Genomic DNA, 27,509 nt, shown 5'->3' on the forward strand with positions numbered 1-27,509 from the left:
ATTATGTAATGTTACATAATATTAAAGCTAAAAATATTTTAGCTGTCAAAACAATGGACAGCCGCCAAAATATTCGTAGCGAGTCCAAACTCTGTCGAATTCTTGTAAAAGATTTCCTACGATCGCTCTGGAATTCAAAAGTTTGTCACAGCATTATGTTATATTCCAGAAGCAAATTTCTTTACTAAATATTCCTGGAATTTACTCTTCTAAAAGGTATTAGTAAATTAAACGAAAATGTGACCGAGAAAAGAGGATATCTCGGTTTACCTTCTATCAAAGATACTTTAGGAAGAAAGGTCACGTAAAAACATGAATGGAGGACCCGGAGGGCATATATGACAGTGGACGAGGTGAAAGAGGTATATAGAGACCGTAGCGTTTGCCGCTTCGTTCTTTCTGACTGCCCCACGAGGAATACAGCGTGACGCTAAGTTTAAACGAAAATGTCCAAAATACTGAAATAGCTATATACTTTAATATGTGTGGCTGCAATGCTAAAAGTATTTTTTTGTAAATATTTAAAACAGATACGCCATTTTATGACATTTTATATAGAATAGAGAAACGTTTTTTAATACTTGTTGTGTTGACATGGTAATGATGACACAGATGACACTTAACCTCGTTCTTATAGCTAAAAAAACGTTTGTTCACAGTTATAAGAACAAGGAAATTAATAAAGGAAAAGTATGTTCACGTGATACACTATTGGATTCCGCGAACCTCTTCACACGTTGTCCCGAAAATTGGACGTAAAGTGGAGAGCGGACAATGATTTTACAGATACGATTTTAATAGTGAGCTTCACGCTGTATCCCGCAAATAGCAAGATTGGCAGGGAACCTTACCTAACCTACCTAACCTTTACCTGGGAACCTATTGATAAGAAACTCAGGTCTTAGCTTTTTCGCCAAGTTCTAGAGGCATTGCGTGTTAATTGGGGCGCTTTGCATCGCTACCGAGCAAATAAAAATATTAAATATATATTTTCCTCGAATGGCATACGGTTTTCACTTTTAAAATATATTGTTAAGAAAGTATCCATGGACGGTATGGTTCGACTGAAATAAACGATCCGTTACCGCATCAAGATTGACATCGATAAGCTGCAAACGCTGTGTGCTGCTCAAAGGATATCTATTGTTGATGTCCGGATACGTTTGATATTGTCTATCCCTGTCCTATCTCGGTTAGGACTGTATCTGACATACTGGAGAGATCAGTATCGAAATAGAGGATACCTTACAACATGTCAATAGCATAAAGTGTATTTTAATGTGAATTATTCTTATTCTAAGATTTTGATTCGATGGAAATGACTGCTTGAAGAGAATATACCTAATATATTTTAACATAAAATAGTAAGTCGTTCAGATTTTTAACGTCAAAAATTATACAATTTCTTTTTCAGCTTCACACTGTATCCCATATGTAGCAGGGTAGACGAAGAGAGCCTAGTCTTAAGACATGTTGCCGCTCACTTTCCGCCGAATTCCGGAGGAATTGTGTGTTGAGTGGCAGAATTCGACGCCAAATTGAAAATATTAAATATCTCATTCATATTCGAATCCACAACCTGTCTTGTTTACAGTGACACACTGGTGCTCCTCCGCCACCACCAATCCTATCTACTATACTACTGCTGTGATCTTAAATTTGACTATCTCCAAAGGTAGAGAATCCGTTCTCTGCTTTCCGCCCATTTAAGTTCAATATTCTTTGGTTCTTGAGTATTACTGAAAGGCGTATATATATTTATTATGACTCTATAGAAGCCCTGATGCGACGTTGAATTTGCACTACACATACATACACACACACACACAGCATTCAACATTCAAACAGGCACACACAAACGCACACACACACATACCCAACCCCACACCACCCACGAACAGACAAACACATGCACACGTTTTAGCTTTAATTGATCTACATACATAAATTTTGTTATTTATAATTATTGTTTGTTTTCTATATATTTTGTATTGTAAAGTAGCTATAATTATATCCCATTTATTTTTGTTTTTGTTTCAATAACGAATGTATGAAGTGTTATGGAAGAGCGGGGCCCCCTGTTACAAGTACTAGTATTATACTAGTTACTTACTAGGTTGGTCTCATTACTTTCTATGTAGCTACATATATAATAAGTGGAACTGAAATAAATATTTTTATATATATTTTTTTATTTTTATAAGTATATATGTCCATATACAAAAAAATACATATAAAACGGAAAACAAATGTAACTGTAATACAAAATGGCTTTGTAATTGAGCATTCTGTCGAAACATTGTCGACATTAAAGTCGCTATTGTCAATCTCAGCTACTTTGTTAGTCGGCACCGCGCCAAGCTTGTCTTTCAAGCAACAAACATTTGTGTTGCCGCACTATATATTTGATTTTATTTTAGAAGTATATAAAAATATAGTTTCTATTCATTCATATCGATAAAAAAAATATTAAATATATTATATATAGTAGATATATGAAAAAAATGTATAAAACGAAAAAGAAATCTAAGAAGAGTAGGTATAACTTTTAAAATTGCTATCTACCTAAGAAAGTTCAAATCAAATCAGCTTCACGCTGTATCTCGCACACAGCAGGGTAGTCAGAGGGAACCTAGTGTCTAACCACTCCGTTCCCCACTTTCTGCCAAATTCTGGATATGCATAGCGTCTTGAGTGGCAGAGCTCAACGTCGCGAGCTCAACCTAAGAAAGTAAATCTATACTAATATTGTAAAGCCGAAGAGTTTATTTGGTTAAACTCGCTAATCTTTAAACCAACAGGTTCGATTTGAAAAAAAAATATTTTAAAAATACTTACGGAATGAATTATTATTTATTAATAATAATATTTATGAAACGAACGTAAAACATTACGTCTCTGATTATTTATTTTTGAAGGTTGATTTTAATAATGACTGCAACAGAGTTTTGAATTTAAACTGCCATTATTTAAATATACGTGTATTTTGTGTGATTTTCTAAGTCTAGATGTTTTTTGTATTTTTAAAGCGCAAATCGTAAAATAAATATTTTTGATAATTAAATGATTACAAGCAAAAAAATCTTTTTCATTTTGTTCACACGGGTACAGAATAATCTTTCAAGAGGTATATTCATTGAGAGCAGTGCACTTGAAATATTTTTCGAATGAAACATATTAAGTTATGTATGATGGAAGGTCAGCATTATTTATTAAAATATAAAAAGTAGTTAACGAATGTTTTACTAATATTTTTTATTTATTTTTGTTTAGTTTAATAGAAAAAAGAAAACTGGTTACATAAAAGAATAACTTGTGATTGAAATGCTTGTTAGTTTCTCATCTTGAGATGTCTCTCGTAATTTGTAGAGTAGGTATAAAGATATTGGCGCAGTGTATTGGTTTTATTTTTTGGTTTCAATTCCTCTCTAGGAAATGTGCCGAGTCATCTCGAATTTGGGCGGAAAATGTCAAACAGAGTATCTTAACACTAGGTCCTCTCTGCCTACCTTCTTGTAAAACGTAAAGCTTTAAACTTACCGCTTTAATTTGTTCAAGTAAATAGAAGAATAATTTTAGGTATTATTATTATATTATATACATTCAAATAGGTTGAATAGTTCACGTTCCGCCTAAACCACCTTGTTGATATAAGATTTCCACTTTTCCAATATCAAAATACATGTGTAAACCTTTCAAAACTCTACCCAAATATAAGGGTTATTGAGAAATCAAGCTTACGTTACGAAAATAATCTCGAACTGGGATTTTTGTAATATAAAGACTATTGTAAAGCCCGACCTCATTATTTCGTATACAATCGACTTATTTCATATAAGTACATTCTTGATTCGATGACTGTATAAGCTAAGAAAATTTATATTAAATCTATACTAATATAATAAAGCGGAAGAGTTTGTTTGTTTGTTTGTTTGTTTGTTTGTTTGTTTGTTTGTTTGTTTGAACGCTAAGATCTCTGGATCTACTGGTCCGATTTTCATTGTTTTTGTTTTGTATGAAAGCTGCATTCTTCAGAAGTGCTATAGGCTATATAACATTACATTACACATATATACTAATATATTTTAAAGTACATTCTAATTTGACATGCAATTTATTCTGCCATGTTAATAACAACCGTCGCGTCGCTACGCAACCGTTACCGCGACATTTTGATATTCATCCTTATGAAAATAAATATAATAGTCACTTTTAGTATTTTATCTAGATTGAAATTATAGTTTACTGTATAACATTCTAATAAATAATTAAGGAGATGTCACTGATTCGAAATGACCTAGCCTACGGGCGGCATAGTATGAGTATGACCGACGCGAACGGGCAGATGACGTTGACGGTTTTATAAATTTTCATACATTTTCGAACTATTGTAAATGTTTATGTAATTATTTGCTGTTTATAATTAATTTAAGCTACACTTTGGTTCTCTTCTTATTTTATTTGATATTGCCCGCTAAAATTATCCTGCTTAATAGAGAGAAATGTTTAGTTATTTCGTAGAGTCGATATCTATGTACGCACTCAATATTAATAATACCTATCCTTTAGTTACTTTTAATCCTTTTGTTGGTTTATTTCAATAACTCACATAATTTTTTCTAATAATGTGTACATATTATATAATGTGTATCTACTTATTATTCTTTTTGATTATTTAAGCTTATATTTTCTTACTAATTCTATTGAAAATTGAAAATAATTTCATGAATATATTTAATAAATATTCTTATAGTTGAAGCAGGCGTAGCCGCGTCCGGGTCCACTAGTAATAAGATAAATAGAAAATAAACTATTATATCTAAATTTACCCACTAATGAAACCAGTCGTGGCGAAGACTTGACTGGTGGAACCAGTGTGTGGTTCAATTTCTTAATTTTTTTCAGGTCCACACTTTATCTTGCAAAATATGCAAAAAAAATAGTCCGGTCGTTGAAAGACTAGTTCGTTGAAGAAAATTAGAATCATACGTGTTGAGTGGCGTAACTTAACGCAGAAAATAAATAAAAAATAATTCAAGCACCTTATTAGTATTAAACAAATCTGAAAATAACAAACAGTTTCCTTCATAATAAACAAACTACATACGACCTCAAACATTTTACAATGAAATATAGAGCACAAACCTAGATAATTACATAAGTACCTACTTACATATGAAATGTGCTTACTTTTATAATAAAAGGGTGATGTGGGTTTGTTTAACCCTTCCAACTAAGCTACGTTAATTATACGATAAGATCGGCAAATATGCTCCACACGCAAAAAGCAGAGATCAGCACGAGCTGCGGGAAAGGAGATAATGTTTGTCCATAGTATGTAGGGGGGAAGATGAAAATTTTAATTTCAATTTAGGGATTTGTTTAGGTTATCATATGAAATTTGTGGTGCGTATTGGAAAAAAATAAATAAGTGAATTCATTATTTTTAGCTATCTGCCGCGAAGAAAATAAGAGTTTTGTTTTTGCACGTATGTTCGTTCCTCTGTTCTTTTGTAATTGTTAAACTAGTGAACTGATTTTGATAAATGATCTTCGTTGGTTTTGTCTTGATGGCGCGAGTTATACTGGATTCATTTACTTAGTTAATGGAGTCAGGTTTTTTGTTTTGCTCATAATTGATTTATATTAATATTGTATTTACAGAAAATATATATGTAAATATTTAGTGAAAAAGTACATCATCATATTCAGCAATAGCTAAGTGGGCATTGAATCTACAACCATTGTTTCCACTTGACAATTTAACTATGCTAGGTAACGTCTAAAAATATTTAAAAAAATATTTTAAATTTTGTAAGTAACCAAGAGAAGAACAAAACTTGAAGCAAGATACTTTTCATAATGTCAATATCGTTTGTATATTGGACTATTCAAAAACAGATATCGAAAATTATACGATTAGGTAGATGTCAAAGTGTTCACCGTCTTTGCATTGCAAGCACTGATAAAGCTCTTTCTAAGTTGTTTCAAGCGAACCAGAACGTAACAGAATTCTCATATAAAGGATTTTACTTGGAATGCTTCAAGACTTATATTCATGTAAGCTACTTTACTATATATATAGTAAATATGTAGAATTTATATAATACAAATTTAAAATTTCCAGCTTATTTTTAACCGACTTCAAAAAGGAGTAGATTGTCAAATTGACTGTAAGTTTTTTGTATGTTATGTACTGCTCAGTTAATTATGTATGTATTTTGGTAATTCTTATTTTGTGTAATGTGTAGGGTAGGCAGAGGGAACCTAGTATCAAGACACACCACTCCCCACTATCCGAATTCTAAATATATTACGTGTTGAGTGGCGGAACTCAACGCCGCCTTTTGCCTCGATATCAAAGCGAAGAAATGAAAATATTAAAATATTATTTAATTGCAAGTAATTATCAATAATTATGAATTAAATGACAAAAGTAACTAAAATATAATGATTGTACTCGTATACAAATATTTACTTAATTTAATTAATAATTTGATAATGCAGTGCATTACGCAGCCGGAATGTATGTATCTAATTGAATGTGATATTAGTGGGTATCCACTAATAACATGTAGACCTGCCGTTGTGTTGTGTGGAATTTTCAATACAAATAGGGGAAATAATCTGAAAAGTGAAAATTAATTTGTGAAGTAAAGTTTCATAAAAACAATAATTACAAACATATAATTGTAATTAATTTTATTCTTATTGTTATTATTTGTATTTTTTTAAAATATAAATCAACTTCGTTTACAATTATTAATTTATAACCCAAATTTCGATAGCCTACACGAATACTACCTTCTGCAACTGCAAATAGAAACATTAATAGCATGTTCAAATTCAATTAGCTAATGTGTAGTATATAATAATAGAAGCACGAGAGCTATAACAGAGTATTGTGTAATTGAAATTGTATTCAGGTTACAATACCTTCCCCAAACGTGAGTTCAATACCGAACTTTGTCGCGAGTTGTTCGTGTAATAGTTGATCCGTAGCTGCCAATACAGTAGATTCAATAGTTTTCTATTAAACGATACCACAGGGGCACTCTTGAAGTAAGTTTTGAATTGGGATTTTGTGTAAAGGCTGACGTTCAAAATGAATTCGAATACCCACTTACTAGTTTGTTTGCGGGCAATCTTCCAAATGTTATTCGTTTCGAGTTCTTTATTATATTATGGCCTATGGTCTATCCTAGTAGGTGCCAATATATCGAAGCTGAGCATCTAATATGTCTTGGTTTTGAAGTGAATGAAGCTATTTCATCTAATAACTAAAATTATGGTACAAAAATATGTCTGTTTTTATACAACACCATTTTTAAAAATAAAATAAATCAGCTTCGCGTTTGTTGATAGGCGGAACTCAACGCCGCGATTTGGCTACACACCAAAGCGAAAAAATGAAAATATAAATTTAAATATAAGTTGCCGTTTAAATAATTATCGCAAAAAATTGTATAATATAGAATGATTTATGATTTTCTGCAATAAAATATTAAATAAAATATATTTTACCATACATTGCAACTATCAAAGAAAATACTTTATTTTATATTTTACATTTCATTAACGCGAACCAACGCTTCACACATCATTAACTATTAAATGTAGTTTGTATGATAAGCACAGAAATGTATACATACATAAATAAAATAGCTAAAGCATTTTATAGATGAGTGGAAATTATAAGTATTTTAATATATTTTATATTATATACCCTACTACGGGCTATATAGGCTTCAAGTAGCAACGCGAACGCAACGGTTGCGTGTTCGATTCTCTGTCAGAGGAAATTAATTATTTAATACTAACATTTTCACGCTGTGGTAACAAGACAATGCTAGGTGTTGAAATCCGCCACTTAACACGTAATATCTTGAAAAATCGGCGTATTTTAACGCTAGGTTCCTTCTGTTTTCCCTGCAGGGAATATATCCTGCTTTACCTAAAAAATAATATTACCACCATTATTTACTTTTACAAACTTTAATAATTTGTAGTAATTCAGCAAAAAAATATAACCAAATCGACAAAATCCTCTATGACATTCATATTTAAAGCATCTCTCACTCAAAAGCCGATGTCGATAGTGAAAACTGGCGTGGACGCTGTACTGGGATCGAAAGGCTTTGAAAGATTTAATACGTTGATTGCTTTCTGAGTGGAACCTTTGCGAGATCAATCTTCTGTAGGTTGTTTTAACACGATTCAAGAGCCAATATCTTTTGATTATACGATACTGTTACTTAGTTTAATGGTCCGGAGCTGAAGTAGGTGGAAGTAACGTTTATTTTATTTTAGTTGATTGATGAGAGGAAAATGCTTATTTTTTGTTTTATTTATATAAAAAATAATATTGTAATTTATATTTCTTGGCTTGAAATACAGTTTAAATTGATAAAAATATAAGGAGAATAGTTGATACATTATAAGTTCGAATTACAATTGGTATTGTTTATAAGTTCGAATTACAATTGGTATTGTTTATAAGTTCGAATTACAATCGCTATTACTGTTCAATACGTTGAACTTGTGATGAGTTGGGAACTGGGAGTCCGTTCCCATTAAGGCACTTCCATTTTCATCGCTTTTCGCTGAGTGTTCGAGGGATTATATGTTAAATTGCGCGACCTGATACCGCATTTTGCCTTGTTGCCAGTATAAGAAATTGAAAATATGAAATATTTCATTTCCCCGTATGGGAATCAAACGCACAACCGTCGCGTTTATAATCACACCCTTGTGCCGCCGGGCCACGATGGCCTCAATTACTACATAATGAACATTTATCAAGCCATCTAATTGATTAATCCATCATTTAAGTAAAAAAAAAACACAATTTGTTTATGCCAGGTTTACCAGAAGGTAAAATATACAATACAAAATTAGATTAGATTATCTTAAATTGAGTCATTCGTAGTCGTTTTAAATCGAATATCGATTTGCCGTTTGCTCTTATTGTGAATATTTATTGAACCTTTTGTGTAATATGTAATGCTGACGTATAGATACAATCAAATAAGATAATAACCACGTTTCTTTTATAAAAACGAAAATACAACATTTTTGCCGAAAATCCCGCGAGACGAAACCTATATTTTTTGTAATATGGCGCATGTAATGTAAGGCAAGTTAATGAAAAAAAAAGAAATAAAGAAAATTCAAATTGTCTTGACATCAGATTCTCGCTAAAAAAGCTAAAAAAATTGTAGAGTCAGTTTAGCTAATATATTCAGAATATACCAAAATTTAGATAATATTCCACCAGACTTTCTATATATATTTAATGAATAATGTAGCGTAAACCTGAACTAGACTGATAAGATTACAAATGTCTTTAAGGAGTTGGCTCTCCGCCATATCGAATGCCGCTAATCGAGTTTGAACGCTCGGATGATGACTTCGGCGAATGTGACAATATTTAAAAATATGTGATAAACTGAATATATTTTAAGAAATATTCTTTTTCGTTTAATATTTTTAGGTTGTTATGTTAAGATATGGATATCATTTTATTACAATATACTTGTAATATTTATTAATAGAAATAGAAGAGAATAGTGTGTTGCGTTTGAAAGAACATAGTGGCTGAATATGGTGAAGAACAAGAAGTTAGAAGTTAGAATTAGAGAAGTAAACACATACATATATTTACTAAGTTAAAAAAAAAAATGTTCTGAAATTGAACTGAAATTGTTTTGTTAAAAGAAAATTTTTCCGTATAGCATGATAGTCAGAGAGACAAAGAGGAAACATAGTATACATTTCCCACTTACCGCCCAATTTTTGGGACATTGAATATTGAGTGGCGGAACTTAACGCCACGCTTTGTCTAACAGTGTGGTATAATATAAATAGTTATGAATCGAACCCATACCTGTCACGTTTATAATCAAACCCACTATGCTACGATAACATTTACTAAGTGCTACGCTATGTAAATATTTATTTAACAAGTCTAAAGAAAATATAAACTAATTAAAAAAATGTCATAAAACTAATCACTGTTAATTTATTTACAGAGAGAAATGGTCGATGGTCCTCTAATACATTTATCTGGAAAGTTTTCAGTAAAGACAAACTAAAAGAAGTTTTGCTTCTAAAATAACACGTGTACAGCCTCCTAAATCTCTGGACCAGTATTACTGACAGCGTTCCAAATCCCAAAGTTTTTTTAGTAAATCTTTTGGAGAGGTTCACGATGTAGAGAATATTGGACAGGATTTTACTTTAAATAACATTCTTTCTTATAACAAAAAATATGTCTTTGAAAATAACTGGAACGTTTCATCTAAATGAAGTAATCTACGAAAAGTACGAAAAATAAAGGAAATGTAGCTGTAAGTGTAAAAGAGGAGGCCGTTATGGTGCAGGGGCAAACGTGTAACTGTAAACGCGACGGTTGTAGGTTCGATCCCACTCGGGGGTTGAAATATTCTTATAAATATTTTCATTTCTTCCCTCTGGTAATGAGGCAAAGCGCGGCGTTAAGCTCAGCCACCGATTACGCTATATCTCAAGAATTCGGCGGAATGTGGGAAACAGGAGTGTCTTAATGGGGCGTGGAAGTGTTTTAATGGCCTTAACACTAAGCTCCCAGGTTCGTTCTGCCTACCCTACTATGTGCGGGATACAGCGTGAAGCTGAAAACAAAAAAAAGTGATGTCATTCCATATTTTCTTTGAAAAATTTGAGATTTAGAGATTAGATTAGAGAGAATTAGAGATTTGTAATTAGTAAGGAATATGGTTTCGATATATTAATTGTATTTATTAGATTGTAAATAACAAAAATATTTTTTAAAAATAAATAGAAACGTCATTTTGATATTTAAAATAGAATTCTACAATACCGTTCACAGTCACAGCTACAAATTAAGCGCATACAAAACCAAAAAATAAATATGCAACACGCGTTTCAGGGTAATTAATGAGGCTTCCCTGAAATAAAATAAATCTGACAACAAATTGACATAGAAAGATTTCAATTTATTTTTCAATTTGAAACTCAGTTAAAGTTATAAAAATAAACAGTTTAACTTTTATGTTTTGAAAACTGATAAATAATATTTTTTTTTGCAGAATTTATTGAAAATTGATTTTAAATATTTTTTTAAATTAACAAACATTATACTCAGAGAGATTTTTAAAGTTCTTTAGAAATTTTTAAAAATTACTTAACTTAATCCACAGAAATATAAACAAATTGACCTAATAATGCCCCCAATTATTTTATTTATAAATAATGAAAAAAAATAATAATAATTGAATATGTAAAATTAATAATTGAAAATCGCGTTCTCTTTAAAGGAACTACAATCAAAGTTATGCAATAGAAATTTAGGTGATTTTATACAGTATTGTTAGTTCTGTATACTCATCCTTCTCAAGAAGTAGATTAAAAGAAATAGTTAAAAGTATGTAGAAATTAAATAAATCTTCAATTTCAAACACTAGGTAAGAGACAAGGTACATACAGTTATGCTTTAATTAATTTAATTCCTTAATACCAATATTGTTAGTGTATAATTTGTCTTTTGTCATTTTATCAATATTGGTCACTTATAGGGTTATCATTGTTTATTGAGATGGGCGTGTAATGGAAGCAGGTTGGTAGGTCAGATGGCTAATTAGTAATTACTAATTACCCAATTTGTTTAATAAAACAACGGTACGGTTTCTACAACGGTATGCATATATTTATAGCTTTAAATTAACTAAAGTGGTACATAGGTATAACAAAAGTATATTAAACCTAATCGTGATAATCAAATATGTTTTTAAACAAAAGACTTTCTTATTGTTTTTTCCATATTTCAACTAAATTAGAGTGTATATATAACAATTAATTACTGAATTAAGTATTATTATTATTATTAAACAAAATAGGCTTTAATATGATCTTTTAACAGTCTTTTTACGTCAGACTTACTACGTCGTTTATATTTTAATTATATTAATTTTCTATAAAAAAATAAAGAAAATGATGTAGAGTATTGTGGTATAGTAAACCTTCTGTTACTATAAGACTTAATGAAAATTATAATAACAACCTAGAGTTAGACTTATTTTAAATCAACTTGTATTTATGAGTAAAGAATATAAACTTTAATTCATAATTTAAAATTTAAAGTTGAATCAGAGAAAATATCGAAAATTGGTATTGTTGCGATAAATTAAAAAATTACTTAAATAAATCTACCAAAGTAAATTTTCGTATCAAGCAACTAATAGAAGAATGGTTAAATAAACAAAATTTTTAATTACATCGTAAAATTTTAATTTCCTATCGTGAGCAGCGGGTTGTTGTGCTCACTCCAATTAATTTTATGCTTTAATTAAACCATCGACGATATAACTTACACCTATTTTATTTGCTTTTACTTGTTACATTCACTACAGAAATTTTAACAAAGCTTAAAAAATATATACAAGTATGCCATATAACTATATTATTTATTTTATATTATTTATCAGCTTCACGCTGTATCCCGCACACAGCAGGATAGGTAGAGGGAACCTAGTACTAAAACACTAGGTTCCCTCATAGCTACATTAAATCAAAAAAATATGTATAATTATTTTAAGGAACTAAATCAAAACAACAGAGATGATCGCTACCATAATGATATTTGTAAGATTTATTGATAAGTTGAATTTTAAATTTTTTCTTTCATATTTTTCCTACAATAGATATTCTAAATGAACTGAAACTGTGGAGATATCCATTTGTTCCTGAGAACGTCACTTTGGAAACGAAGAACAATTAACTCTACAATGTCTTGTCAGTTCTACGTCAGATTCGCTGAAATCTCACACTGAAACGAGGCTTACGTTTAATCTAAAGTGCCTTTTGCTCTGTGTTTTACTTTAAACGGACGTGCTCATGTTATTTGAACGTGTTCCTTCATTAATTGTACTTGGTATGTATATTTGTACTTGGTATGTATATTACGCTCGCGGCACAAGTGTGCAATTGTTAGCACTACAGGTTGTGGGTCCGATTCCCACTCGAAAAAAATAAATATTTAATATTTTTATTTCTTTACAATGGTATCGTGGTAGAGCGTGGCGTTGAGTAGCGCAACTCAAAATTGAGGAACGAAAATTTCTAAATAGGAACAAAGCGTCTTAACACTAGAGCGTGAGGCTAAAAAAGTACTATATAAAGATTGTTGATTTATGTAACGTTAGTTTAGCCTATTTAGAAATAATATAATAATGATGAAATAATGAAAATTACAAACCTTTAGTATAAAAGATAAAACTTTTACTGAACGTATCAACTACAATAAGTCCCACAGAGTCATCAAAATCTGATGATGAAATGTAATTAAAATGCAAACATTATTGGCTATAAACCAGATAATCTTTCAACCAAATTCCTATCCAAATGCTTTCTATATGACCTATTTTAAAAGCCTACTTTTATGAAAGGGTTTTGCATTTGGAACGCCGACGCTCAGTAATACTAGACTTATGGATTTTGGGCTTTTCACAAAAATACTGTTTAGTTACTTTCTAGGCCGTCGTGGTGCAGAGGCATAAGCGATCGACTGTAAACGCGACGGTAGTGGGGTCTATGCCCACTTGAATTACCGTTACACCGCTCAATACGTAATGTCTCAAGAATTCGGCAGAAAGTGGGTATGAAACTGTATTGGGAACGGAGTGTCTTAGCACTAGGTTCCCAGGTTCCTCTATCTACCCCACAAACAAAGGTACTTTGTAGCAACATTTTGTAAAAAATAAACAAAAGAGTGTCTAGATAATTTACTTTGCATATAAATTGAACGTGATTTGTAGATTATTTGACATGGCAGGAATTTACGCTCTTTAGATATCCAATTCCTTGCGACTTTTGTTAAAAAGTGTATCAAACCAACGGAATAGCTTTAACAGTAGTTCAGAAGTTGTCGAGTCACATTTTATAAACTAATTAAAGTTACACTTTTGTTCTGACCTGACGGTGAGGTTAAGTTATCGGCGTAAACTGTTGCTCTTTAAATTACCCTACAATATATTTTAATAGTAAAAAAATATCTATATAGTACTTATATAAATTCTAATTGATATTAAAAACATTAATTTAATATTTCATAGGAACCGCCGAAAGGACATTGGGGAACGGAGTGTCTTAATATTAGGTTCCCCCTGCCTACCCTGCTGTGTGCGGGATACACCATGAAACTGATTTCTATATAAATTCAAAAACATTTTTTTAAGCAATTGTTAGTTTTAGCAAAGATTTATGTTTTCTTACTAAATAAAACAATATTTTTTTTACGTTTAATATAGCTTAAACGTTTTTCTGTTTCGTTTAAAGGAACTCCAGAGGAATTATTTCTTGAGTAGGAGAATCTTGAGTAGAAAAATAAAATTTATTGATTCGAACAAATAATATTACCTTCGAGAGCTTTTCCAAGAAATAGCAATCGGCTAGTAAATTATGCGTCGCTAGTGGAACATTGAATTGGGGACACGTTCATCGAATTCCTGACCATACATTGAAGCAGGGAATGGATGGAATCCTCCATGAAAGCGTAGAGGCGGCCGTCAGAAGCTAACCTGGTGATGAGATCACGCCAATTGGCAAATTTCTGTGGACGTCTATGCCCCAAGTTGGGAATATAAGTCAAGTAAGTCATCATGAATATTTGTATTTCATGCTAGTGTCTTCGACGTGCGCATATCATAAAACTAAATGTAGAGTAACAGAACCCTTTAGGTGTAGAAAATTGATGATTTTTTTTATGGAAAAAAGACAAGGCAAACGAGCGTTCGGGGCACCTGATGGTGATCACCGCCGCCCACGACCCCGTGCAACACCAGAGGAGCTACAGGTGCGTTACAGGTGGGAGGAGATACAGGTGATATTTTATGTCTTCAAATTTAAAGTGTATACTGAAAAGATAATAAAATGTAATATTGCATTACAATGTAAGATATCATTACAACGTATAATACCAAGCGTACATATAAAACATTCATATTAATAAAAAATTGGCAAGTTTAAAAGCAATTTCATTAAAACTTGCCAGTACCCGGCTCTCCGCATACTGGATGCAGGTTATCTGCGTAATGGTATGACGGAGTTACGAAACCGCGAACTGCTATCGAGTTCAAGTCATATTTGTATAAGCTATTTTTATTATATCAGGTATATTTTTCAATAGTATGTAAAAACAAAACCTGGTGTTCTTCTTATTTTGGTTTTTCGCCTCCAATTCGAGATGTTGTATGTTGAATGGCGTAATTTAACATCGCGCTTTTCTTATCAGACCGGGAAATGAGAATGAATCATGTGTTTAATTGTTCAAGTCCAAGAGTGAATATGGAATCTATTACCACTTTGTCTAAAGTCAGATATTTAATGCGCCATGATGGTTTCTTTTTATATCATACCTGGTGTTTTACTCCAATCCCTCCAACATCTAGAAAAAAAAAACAAAATTTAAATTTTGAAATCAATTAGATAAACAAATAAAAACAATTGCCGCCAAAATGAGGAAATTGAACGGGAAAATTTAAGCCGATTATGCTGATTCGTAGGTTGTTTGCTAAGAAGGCCCATATAATTATAATAAATTATAATATATAGAATTATACATTTTTCTTTCAAATTGATAAGTACTTAATATTTATGTAGAGAAGATTTTTTTTCAAATTTATAACTTTTTTCTTTACGTCGTAGAGAAGTACAACTATTTGTCTTTCAGCTTACCCTTTTTTATTTATTAACTTTTTCAATTTTACATGCTCCTTATATATTGTGGGGTAGGCAGAAAAGAATTACAATAAGTTAATTTATTATCAGCTTTCAGGCCATCACGCCATATTAGCGGGAAGAGCTTGACCAAACCAGTTTGTTGTTGACCGATTTTAATACTTTATTGGGTCCCAGGATGTCGCCAATAACTTAATAACTAATAAATTCTAGTATAGTAATAAAAGAAAAAACATAAAGTAAAATATCATCTTAAATTTAAGATCCAAAACGTCCATCGTTCTTTGTGTCATAAAAATAGATATAAAAATCAATGTAGAAACCGACCGAGCGTAATTTTTTTATTTCCTCGAACGCTATCGGATCATTTTATATTCAGGCCAGGGAGAGATAAGGGATGATATTTACAGCCCCACACAAAGCATTCAGCAATGAGGGAATTCATTCTTTGTTGTAAGGAATGGCAGGTGAATTGAAATGAACATTTCGAAGGAATACTTTTTTTGCCGGTATACTCGTACACTAACATTGCGAAGACGCATATAAGAAGATTGTTTTTCACGTAGGTGGCAGAATTGAATTTAGGCACAAACGTGTAACTGTAACAACTTGTGGATTCGATTCCCACTCGAGGAAATTAAATATTTCATATTGTTATTTCTTTACTCTCGTGTCGGCGGCGGCGGCGGTGTTGAGTTTCGCCACTAAATACGCAATGCTTCTAGAATTCGGCAGAAAGTGAGGAGTGGAGTGCCTTACCATTTATTGTTTCCTCTGCTTTTTCTGCCGTATATGAGGGATACAGTGTAATGCTAAAAAAGAGTAAGCTTTTATAATCTAAAAGTTAGCAGTTTTTATTTTAGACGTTATTTCACAGAGATAAAAAATGCACATACTCGTATAGTGTACAAAATTTTTGTATAAAAATAGTTATTTTGCGAGTTTATTTAAATTTTTACAATTTTATTTTCTTATCAAGAAAAGTTTAAATAACATATACATATATTGTTGGTTGTATTGCTAGAAAAAAACTTAAGAAAATTTTCTCACCTACTAAAGCTTTAGCTCTCTTAACTTTTACACTTTAAGGTTGAACTTAGTAAGGTGAGGCATAGAACGTGGTTTCCACATTCTCAACAAGCATTTGTGAAATTGCAGGAATTTTTCCATTAAAACCTGACGATGCAACTTTTACCGTCAAGCTTTATTATTCGCTTACCCTTATCCTGTAGGTGACATGAGACGTTTTGTTTATTTACTATGGCAAAAATAGTGAATTATTTCTATTTATTTTTCTCGTTTGAACTAGTCTATTTAGAACATGTTTTGAATAAAAATTATAATATAATATAATAATTATTAAGACCAGTCGCGGCGTAGTAAACACTACAGGTTGTTGATACGATTCTCCCTCGAGGAAGTGAAATATTTAATAGTTTCATTTTATTCGCTCTGATTTGGAGGCAAAATGCGGGGTTGAGCTCTGTAAATCAATACGCAATGCCTCCACAATTCAGCGGAAAGAGAAGAGCGGAGTGTCTTAACACTGAGCTCCCTCTGTCTACATGTGCGATACAGCGTGAAGCTAAAAAATCTTTTTAAACTAAAAAATATTATTGTATAAACACTACTGTAAAAGTATATATAGTATCCATACCTATATTATAAATTCGAAAGTAACTTTGTCTGTCTGTCTGTCTTTTACGCTAATTTAAGTGTGATAAAAAACTCATATAGAGATACTTGAGGGTCTCAGGATGAACATAGGATACTTTTTTTCTCATATTTGTAATATTTTCGATATATACCAATATATTAAAATACTTATTAATTTGACATGCAATTTATTCCGCCATGTTAATAACAACCGTCGCTATGCGACCGTTGCTAAGCAACGATTTGCAAAGTTTGTTGTTAGAAAACGTCACCCAAAATGAGCTTGCTTAACGCATCTCTCTATTGAAAACTGAAAATAATTTCACAAATATATTTAATAAATATTCGTATAGTTCAAGCGGGCGTAGCCGCGTTCGGGTCCACAAGTGATTTTATATAGCAATAAATACCTAAATAAAGTAAGGTACAGGATCGCATTATTCTCGTACAAACTCATACATTCAGAACGTAGAGCGGCCACCGGCCACGCTAGCTCTAGCCGGAACAATTTGTTGCGGTTACGATTTGTGGATCTGCAACACTTCAATTACTGGATATCAATTAACTCTCCCTACAAACTCTCCCTATAAAACAATCAATTAGATAGCTAGTTTATCTTTCTCTAATCAAATAAGATTTAGTGTTTTGTCTGTTTCTAAATTAGGTACGTACTATATAAATTTAAATATTTTTTAGGTTCAGTATTTTTTTGTACAGTACTTGAACTACATTAATTTAATAATTTTCATATATAATAATAAGTAGTTTTTTAGATTCACATTATATCTTGTACGTAGCGGCGTAAGCAGGGGAACCTGGGAACGTAGTGTTAAGAAATTTCAATTTCATTTGACCGTCCGTACCAATTAAGACACTTTCATACCCATCATTCCTCCGAGTTCTGGAAGAATTTCGAGGTGAGTGGCGGAATATAACGCCGCGCTTAGCCTCGACACCAGTGCGAAAAAATGAAAATATCATAATTTATTGAAATATACTATGGTAGTGTCCTAATGATCCCTGCCATCAATATTATTATTAATTTTTAATTTCATATACATATGTGTTAATATCTATAAGCTTATTCATAGATTAAGAAGCGAAAGAACTTTTAAACAGAAAATAAACCAAACCTTTTCATTTTGCATCAATTTGAGTGACACTGACCACTGAGCTATTACCGTCCAAAGTTTACAATTAGCTCCAGTAAATAGAACCCTGCTATATTAACCAGGGTAAAGGCAAACGGCTCGAAGCAACGGGCGAGGTGGATTATCAATATGTCACAGTGGAAAAGCAATTTATTGCGGTCACGATTTGTGGCCGCGTGATGTTTTGGTTACAGACAGTTGGGCGGACAGGGGCAACAGCGTTCCTTACTCTTTTATTTTATTTAGTTTAAAAAAGGTTAATTATTTTCATGGATAAATATATATTTTTTTTGTAGAAATAAATATTACGTAAAACAATACATTTTTTTAAATAAACGTATAAAATGCTACGTTTTCACATTAACTTCTTAGATGTTATCAAAAAAACGTATTTTTTTGTTCTAAATATGGACTTGTTCCAGACTTTAAAAATATTAAAAATAAAAAGTTGATTATCTGTATATGAAAATTTAATATTTGCATTTCTTCGTTCTGGTGTCGAGGCAAAGCGCGACGTTTAATTCCGCCACTCAACACACAATGCCTCCATAATTCGGCGGAAAATGAGGTACAGAATTGTCTTAATGGGAACGGATGTTCTTAACACGATGTTCCCAGGTTCCCTCTGGCAACCCAGCCATGTGTAAAATACAACATATGGAAAATAGAAAATGTAAATTAAAAAAATACGATTTAAAATTTTGTTATTTTATTAACACATGTGAAATGGTGTTAATCACAAGTTTGTAAGTCAAATTTCGAATTTAAAGTTTAAATTAACGTGCTCGTAAAAGACCAGTCTTGGTTGAACTATTTTATTTGCAGCTTAACCACGCTTGGAATGTAATTTTAACCTGTCTACATATTAGAGCTTAAATTAACACTCTTACTAGTACAATAAACTTAGTGTAAAATATATTTTTCAGCAAACTACCAACCGTGATTATAATAAATATATTCATTTCTAATGTACTTGTTATTTTAACTAATCTTATGTAATTATTGAATATTGTATTGACTTTAAAATCCATTTTGTAAGTTATAATAACTTACTTAAGTTATACCGCTATATAGTTAGCGTGAAAGTTCACGCTTTATCCCTAGCGGGGTAGTCAGAGAGAACGGAGCGCCAAACGCTACGGTCTCTACATATCTCTTTCGCCTCGTCCACTGTCATCAACCTTGTCATACAGGGATCCAGGGATCCTCATGCTGTTTACGTGACCTTCCTCCAGTATCTTTGATACTGTGTTTTCGAAGGTCAACCGAGGTCTCCCCCTACCTCTCTTACCACTCACTTTTCCATCATATAGTAAGTTATAATAATAACAAAATATAAAAATTAATAGTTTGATTTCAAGATATTTTAACGACGGAGAATGTAGAATGGCAACGACATTCTTATAAGACTTTTGTTGTCAAAGACCCAAAACAATCGAGCTGCGGGCGATGTTTTGATAAATTAAATTCTACTAACAAAGCTTCGCAAAATTCTATCATAATATATATACTAAATACACATACGTATATTTAATATTTCTTGGCAATTAATTATTCTTCATGTCAAATGACGTGATACCATTATTCTCATGAACTTTTCCAATGTGAAAGTGGAAATTGACGAGCTCACTCAGAATTTAAACTTTGAAGTAATAAATTAACGTCGTAAAACATGCCTCGTAATGAAATGTTGGTGTTTTGTTTAATATTGTTAATTTTAGAATTGGGTAAAGAGAAAAATAATAAACATAATTACGAATATATAGTATTATTATTAAGTATTTCCTTGCTCTCGTAATATAAAATACGATATAAAGTCCCGTCATTCAATTACAGTGTTTCTAATTTAGGCGAAATGTGGAATATGGCGAAAATTAATTTAATAACCAAATTGTGCCTAAAGTACTTCAAATATTTGTATATTTAATAAATATATATACGTAGGATTTAAAGCAGTTTCATGCTTCTTCCCGCAAAGCAAAAAAGGAAGAGGGATACTATTGTTAAGACATTCCGTTCCCTACATTCCACCCAATTTTCAAGACATTGATTGGTGGATATCTACGCATCGTCTACGAGAGCAGGGAAGTACAGTTTTTATTATAAAAATATCAAATTTTTATATAAAAATAAACATGTTTAAAGAACTGGCTCGGTTTTGTAGACATTGCTTAGAGCGAAACCACAACAAGACAAAACTGTGTGCTGAGGATTATATCGATTTAATATTCTACGGCTACAGCCAAAAGTTAGACCGCTCGAGGAGGGCTGGTCCGTTAATGTTATAATAGGAATAAAAAATTTATACTAGAATTTATTTTCAAAATTCGTTTATTCCAAGCCATTGTTCTGGGGAATAAGATTTATTATGGGGGGACCAACAAAATCGTCACTATCAACCACTATACACTGTTAGTAAATTGCTTTCTTTGAACAATTCTCTTTTCGAATCTAAGATAAATGTGTATTGCTCTGTAATTCATATTTTTTTAATAAGAAGTTCAATTATTTGTTTTAAATTTATTTGTTACAATTATACCAGAGCGAAGAAATGAAAATATAAATTTAAATAAATATTTTATTTACTCGAGTGGGGATCGAACCCGTAACCAGTTTATTTTAAAGTCACACTTTGTGCTCCTGAGCGACAACTGGCCTCAAAAATAATTATTATTTATTGAAATTTACTAAAGTAACTTAATAAATGTTATTTCAATATTTTTTACCATCTATAAGATGATATATTAGATTATGTACATACACGGCTACGGGAACGAAGTGTCTCCACACTTTGTTTATAGCTTCCCTCCACCTACCCTGCTATATGCGGGATACACCATGAAACTAAAAAAAAAACATTATAAAGTTTAATTTCCTCTAGTAACCTCCATATACCTTGTTACCTTTTAACATAACAATGGTATTTGAGGATATGCATTTAAAATGCAAGAGTTGTCAAGTGCAGCCACGCTGGCTCTCAACCAGATATTAAAGCTTTAAGGCTGCAGTGTAGACGGCCATATTAAAAACTAGTTTGCAGACCGAGAACATTTATAACTTGGAGTTGTAATAAATATTTAAACAAGCACTGTTTTACCATCATCCACGGGTACTTATTATGAAAAGGAAGTTTAGTTGATATTTCTGGGGAGAAAATTGTTGTTTCGAGTTTTGGTTGAAATTTTTTTAGAATTTTAAACAGTAAAATAAATTGTTGAGATTCTTTATTAACTTCTTTTGAAAGCTTAACGAATACGTGGTATTACTTACTTCGCATAAAGCACCGTGGGCAGAGAGAACAAAGGTTTCTTTCCGAATTTTAGATATTGCGTGCTGAAACATCAATCAGACAAAAACACCAGGGCGAAGAAGTGAAAATATTCATTCCCCGAGTGGCGAATCGAACCATCGTATTTACAGTCAGTCATTGCCTTATGACGGCCTCAAGTAAATACTATATATAGGACGAAGGAAGAAATCTGTTAAAATATATTTCGATATATTTTTACAGATTTCCCTACATTTTGATACTCATAATCATACAGTGACATATCATTTTAGTAAAAGGTACAAAGATTAACTAACCATAACTAAAATGATTTGTTAGGAATAATTGTTTAAAATTTTACATAGATTTTATTACAATAAAAAAGCAGTTCTAATTTAGTCACATTCATGCGAAAGTACGGCGTTGAGTTCTACCACTCAACGCGCAAAGCCTCCGGAATTCGGCGGAAAGTGGGGAACGGAGTGTCTTAACACTAAGTTCCCTCTGCCTACCCTGCTGTGTGCGGGATACAACGTGAAGCTGATATTTGGTTTACTTAAGCTCTCTAAATGAATCACAAACAAGGTTTTTAATTATGTAGCAAAGTAAGCAAAAACTCCTAGCAACAATATGAATAATTATTCTACGGACGTATGTTCGTGACCGCCATTAAATTAACGTAGGGCTGTCCCGGGAGATACGGCTATGATAATAGCTGTGCCTCGTGAAGGCAGGCCCGCCTTAGCAAGCACCGTTAGTAATGGGATTTAGTTAATTGTCAATTGATTAATTAAATTGAGGCCAGTCGTGGCGCAGAGGCACAAGCGTGTGGGTTCAATTCCCAATCGAGGAATTTAAATATTTATTATTTTAATTTCTTCGTTATGGTATCGAGAAGAGAAATAAAGATTTATTTATTATTTGAAAAGCGTACAAGAATGTTTGATAAAATGGAAGTTATAGTCGTTAAAAATGGCTTTGGCAATAGCACAAGGGCTTTTACAGAAATATTTAAGATTTTTATGTTAAAAGTTGATTTAGAAATTGAACTTCCACTCCAATATTATTTTATAAAATATAAAAAAGGATAAAATATAAGAAAAAGATCACCAATTTTTCCCTTGTATATTGAAAGTTAAAGGCATCACATTATATGTAAATTGTGTTCGTTCAAATATTAGTACTTCTCATATTAACCACACGTCCTTATACAAAGCGCCAACGACACACTTCAGTCACGTTTCTCTCTAAAACCAAAAAGCTCTTGTGTACAGCAATAAAGCTTAGTTTATGCAAAAAATGCTGAAACTACTGTTTTAACGCATGTGGAAAAATAGGAGAATAAATTCCACTGGAATAACTTTTGTAATAACTTTTCAACACAAAATTAGAGTTTACGCTTCAAAGCGAATAATAGAAAAGAACAGTATTTTTTTTGAACTCAGAACTATCACGTTCCAGTACATATCCTTGTGCCACTGCGGTACGACGGCATCTAAAACCAGCACACTTACTTCATTAATTGTGATAGCTTCTAATTTATTAGTATTTTAGCAGAGCTCGTCTGCATCCCCTTTGATGAATTTCTGTATATTGAAGCTGAAGATCGTCTTGATTGGCCCCTTCCTATGGAATTGTTGCCATAACACTGACTCTACGTAGGTAATGATATTAAAGTTGTAACAATAAATTTCATTTAGAAACCAGTTGCTAGAATTTGTCTATGGCATAAAATATTACTGTAGTTCTGTTAATGACGTTGTAAAGGTAGATTTTGTTGACAATAAGGCACAGTCTTAAAATTTGATTGCAATAGGAAACCAAAATTTTAACATGTAAATAATTTAAATCTAATTTATTTTTTTCTTGTATATATGTTGACTACAATGGTGAGGCTATGTAAAGGAAGGACATCAGGTTTAGAGCTTAATAATCCAAGACGAAATCTAGTAAGGAAACATTTATTTTTCTTAGGGAGACCCAATACGAGGTGGTGGCATACAGAGGAAAAACTAAAATTAATTTAACTGAAACCTCTTAACCTCTTCTCCTCTCGTACCTATAACTAAATACCAAGAGATATACATACATTAATAGCCCCCAACAACTAAGAGATATTAAGAAGTTACATGTTATCAACAAGACTCTATCCAAATTAATTAATACAGCGATACTCGTATATTATATTTATCTCTAGTTTGACTGGCAATCATTAATTAGGAGTAAAGGTCACTCTTCTTAACATGCTGGTACGTTGTACGTTGTCCCTTTCAACGATGCGAATGTCGGCGGACCGCTAAACTAATTCGATAATGGAAGGGACGTTCAATCAGGAAACCTAATTTTTGTTGACAAATGTTATTTCGCTATGTAAATTTTACTTTAATCATATAAATGTATATATTTTGTGGATAAGTAATAAATAAATTGTATGGATCTTCATGATTTATTTGTGGCGGGGGGAAGTTAGAAAGTGTTAAATGCTTAGATTTCTGCGTACCTTCTTCGTTTTGTCCATTATCATCTCCCTCTAAAGCTATATTTCTCTTTTCTTTAAATAACTATACATCAAATTGAACTTTTAAGAACCCCATGTTATGAAATTATTATTTTGCTCTAAGCTTTTCCTGTTAGTAAAGACAGATAGATAGAGTTTAACCATTATATTTACCCATAAGACTATATCCTAATTAATTAATACAGCTGACGTTAATTAATATGCACATCTAGGATGAGCACGTCATAAAATGCAGCAGACGTAAAAAAAATACGCCATAATAACACATGATTTCAGTAAATTTTTAAATACAGGTACTCTCTGTATCTATAATTACTGGTATTATAACACTACCAATGCATATAAATGGGTTTGGGTTTTATATTTGGTTCAACCACAATATCTAGAACATAATCTTCACTAGTATCTATTTATTCTATTACACAAACGTTTGAATCTATTATATATTCCTATTGAACATGTTTATGTATATCGACGGAGTATCAATTGTTCCCATTTCCGTTAGGTATACCTACACAAAGCAGGTGGTTTTCAATGAAACGCTTTATTTTCTTCCCTATGAAGGTATGGTTATAGGAAATATTGTTATCATATCTTGTTAAGAATATAGCGAATAAATGAATGTACTGTTAGTTATTTAAAAAATAAATAATATATACAAGTTAAAGTAAAGAATTTAGTTTTTGATGCCAGTTGTGGCGCAAACGCAACAGTTTGTGGAATCGATTCCCACTCGAGCAAATGAAATGTTTATTATCTTTATTTCTTCGCTATGGCGTCGAGGCGGCGTTGAGCTCCGCCATTCAACACGCAATACCTTCAGAAAATGGGGAACTTGTGTCTTAATGAGTGTGGAGTATCTTAAAACAAATTAAGAATTTCCTTTATAAACTACATTGAGTTAAGTTAAGTTAGATAAATTACCTTAAAGACATATTTAAGGTAAAGTTCTGCTAAGTTCTCTAAAACTTAAGATAAATTTATGTAATTAAACAAGCTCATAGCCGCTCAGAATGGCTAGTTTGTAGAAACTAAAGTTTTTATATATGTAAATTGAACAAATTAGATTTTTATGCCCTGGCCCTTTCTATATATTTTGCTTACATAAGATGAATAATAAAATCAAGGGTTATAAAAGGGAGCTATGCCTTTCGTCGGTTTATAGACGAGTTCAATCTCCGTTGCTATATTAGAAACTTTAGTGGGGACTCGAGTGCGTATTACGTTTTATAGGATAGGCATGTGGCGGTGTAAGCATTCAGGTATTTTTGATTTATTTATGTGAAATATAAAGGCGGTCGTCGTCGTCATAAAGAACACCACTTAACACGCATTGTATTGCAAAAATCGGTGAAAAGTGAGGAGCAGAGTGTCTTATCACTATCTTTCCTCTGCCTGCCTAACTATTTGCGGGTTAATGTGTTTTCGTTTCTAATGAAATTTACAAATATAAAATATTTTAAATATAAAAAAACTAACGTATAAATAAATAAACAAAATGAATACTATATTCAAAAACCACATTAGTAATTGGCACAAATTCTATATATCCAATTAGTACGACATTGTTGACGTCATTGTAACGTTTCTGGACTATAATTATAAAGTTTGATTGGAACGAAACAGTTGGAGATACAAATTTCACTCGGGCTATATAAATTTATAATAAACCTAGACGCTTCCGCGATCTCGTTGGCTGAAATGTTGCTTTAGATTTAAATAAATCGAATCAACTTCACGCTGTATCCCGCACACAACAGGGTAGGCAGGGGGAACCTAGTGTTGTATTTGGTAGGTCAAAATTTCTGATATCCACTTTTTAAGAATTCGAAGACAATTCAAGAAATTTCGGGTGGCCGAAATCAACGTCGCGATTTGTCATAACAAAAGGAAATTTAAATATTATGTAAGTATAAATATGTCACATTGACACAGAGTTTGTTGCAGTTGTGGGTTCGATTTCGAGGAATGAAATATTTAATATTTTCATTTTCTCGCTCTAGTAATAGCTAAAGCGCAGCGTTGAGTTCTGAAAATCAACACGCTATACCTCTAGAATTCGGCAGAAAGTGGGGATAATGACATAATGAGAAGGGAGTGTCTTAACACTAGGTTCTCAGGTACTCTCTGCCTACCTTGGTACATGCAGGGTTAAAAAAAATGATTTAAAAATAAACAAATATGTTTGCAATTATTTATGTTTCCTTGTGGCTGGACGGAGCATAAGAGCAGGCTATATTTGGAGCACACGTGCGTAAGGAGCATGCAAGTCTATAACCGACATCGTAAACATCAGGTATGCATTAAACTTTTAAGTTTCACTATTTATTGGTCTTGTAACGGATGCAAGAGGAAATTTGATATAGAAAGCGTGTGAGATATACGAGTATATGGTCTACCTGGAGATTTGTTTACATTTTGGTTCCTTATGTAATCTGATTTGCTATTTAAATGATATTTAAAACTAAAAAATATCTCCGCCTCTTAACAATTTTCTTCTACAATAAACGGAGTGTCTTAACACTAGGTTCCATTTGCATATGCTACTGTGTACGAGGTCAGCGTAAACTGACAGTCAATTAACATGTCTAAAACAAACGTGAGAGATGATTAAGTACAAAAAAATTATAAGTTCATCGTTTTTTTGTATGTGTTCTATAAAAAAACATTAAAACATATTTTACTGAAGAGAAAGAAAAAAAACTTAAGTTAAAATTAATATTGATTTAAGTTAGCATTAACAATTGGCCATGAATCAAAATGAGTTATAAATATTTACAATAAAATACGGTATCTTTACTTAAGCTTTAGACGATCTCCAAAATCCTCTATTATAATCATCTGTATAGGAAACCCTTCGATCAACTATCCAATAGACATGTATAGTCGAAGAGGAAACCATTTAAACGTATCGCCTAATTAAGTGCATTAGACTGATTTACTACGGATAATCCAATAATCTAGTAAGTAGTTCATTAGAGAAGGTGCATAATGCATCTAGCACAGGATAGACAGAGTGATTCTGGGAACTCAGTGTTGAGGCACTTCTGTCTCCATTAAGACACTTCCGTTCTCCGCTTTCTGTCGTATTCTTGAGGCATTGTGTGTTGAGTGGAGGAAGTCTTTACAATCAGTCGTTGTGCCATGATGGCCTCAGAATTTTTTAAAAATTATATTATAC

General features: G+C 32.0%; 2 protein-coding genes across 6 annotated transcripts in view; both read right to left on the reverse strand.

The window, feature by feature from the left end:
• Positions 1-27,509, reverse strand: part of LOC146529840 (CD151 antigen-like) — a 154,316-nt gene that overhangs the window by 42,763 nt on the left and 84,044 nt on the right. For 2 of the 4 annotated variants that reach the window (XM_085200296.1, XM_085200295.1), the window contains exon 2: positions 15,414-15,442. The exons of the other annotated variants lie outside the window; for them this stretch is intronic. The gene's annotated coding sequence lies outside the window, so the exon portion shown is untranslated. The remainder of the gene's footprint in view (positions 1-15,413; positions 15,443-27,509) is intronic. 4 annotated transcript variants of the gene reach the window in all.
• Positions 1-27,509, reverse strand: part of SH3PX1 (sorting nexin 33-like protein SH3PX1) — a 141,855-nt gene that overhangs the window by 30,367 nt on the left and 83,979 nt on the right. For both annotated transcript variants that reach the window (XM_085200291.1, XM_085200290.1), the window contains one exon: positions 15,414-15,442. The gene's annotated coding sequence lies outside the window, so the exon portion shown is untranslated. The remainder of the gene's footprint in view (positions 1-15,413; positions 15,443-27,509) is intronic.

Source organism: Heliconius melpomene, chromosome 17 (genome assembly GCF_056956725.1).
Source record: "Heliconius melpomene rosina isolate 202511_hmr_F chromosome 17, ASM5695672v1, whole genome shotgun sequence".
Taxonomy (NCBI): domain Eukaryota; kingdom Metazoa; phylum Arthropoda; class Insecta; order Lepidoptera; family Nymphalidae; genus Heliconius; species Heliconius melpomene.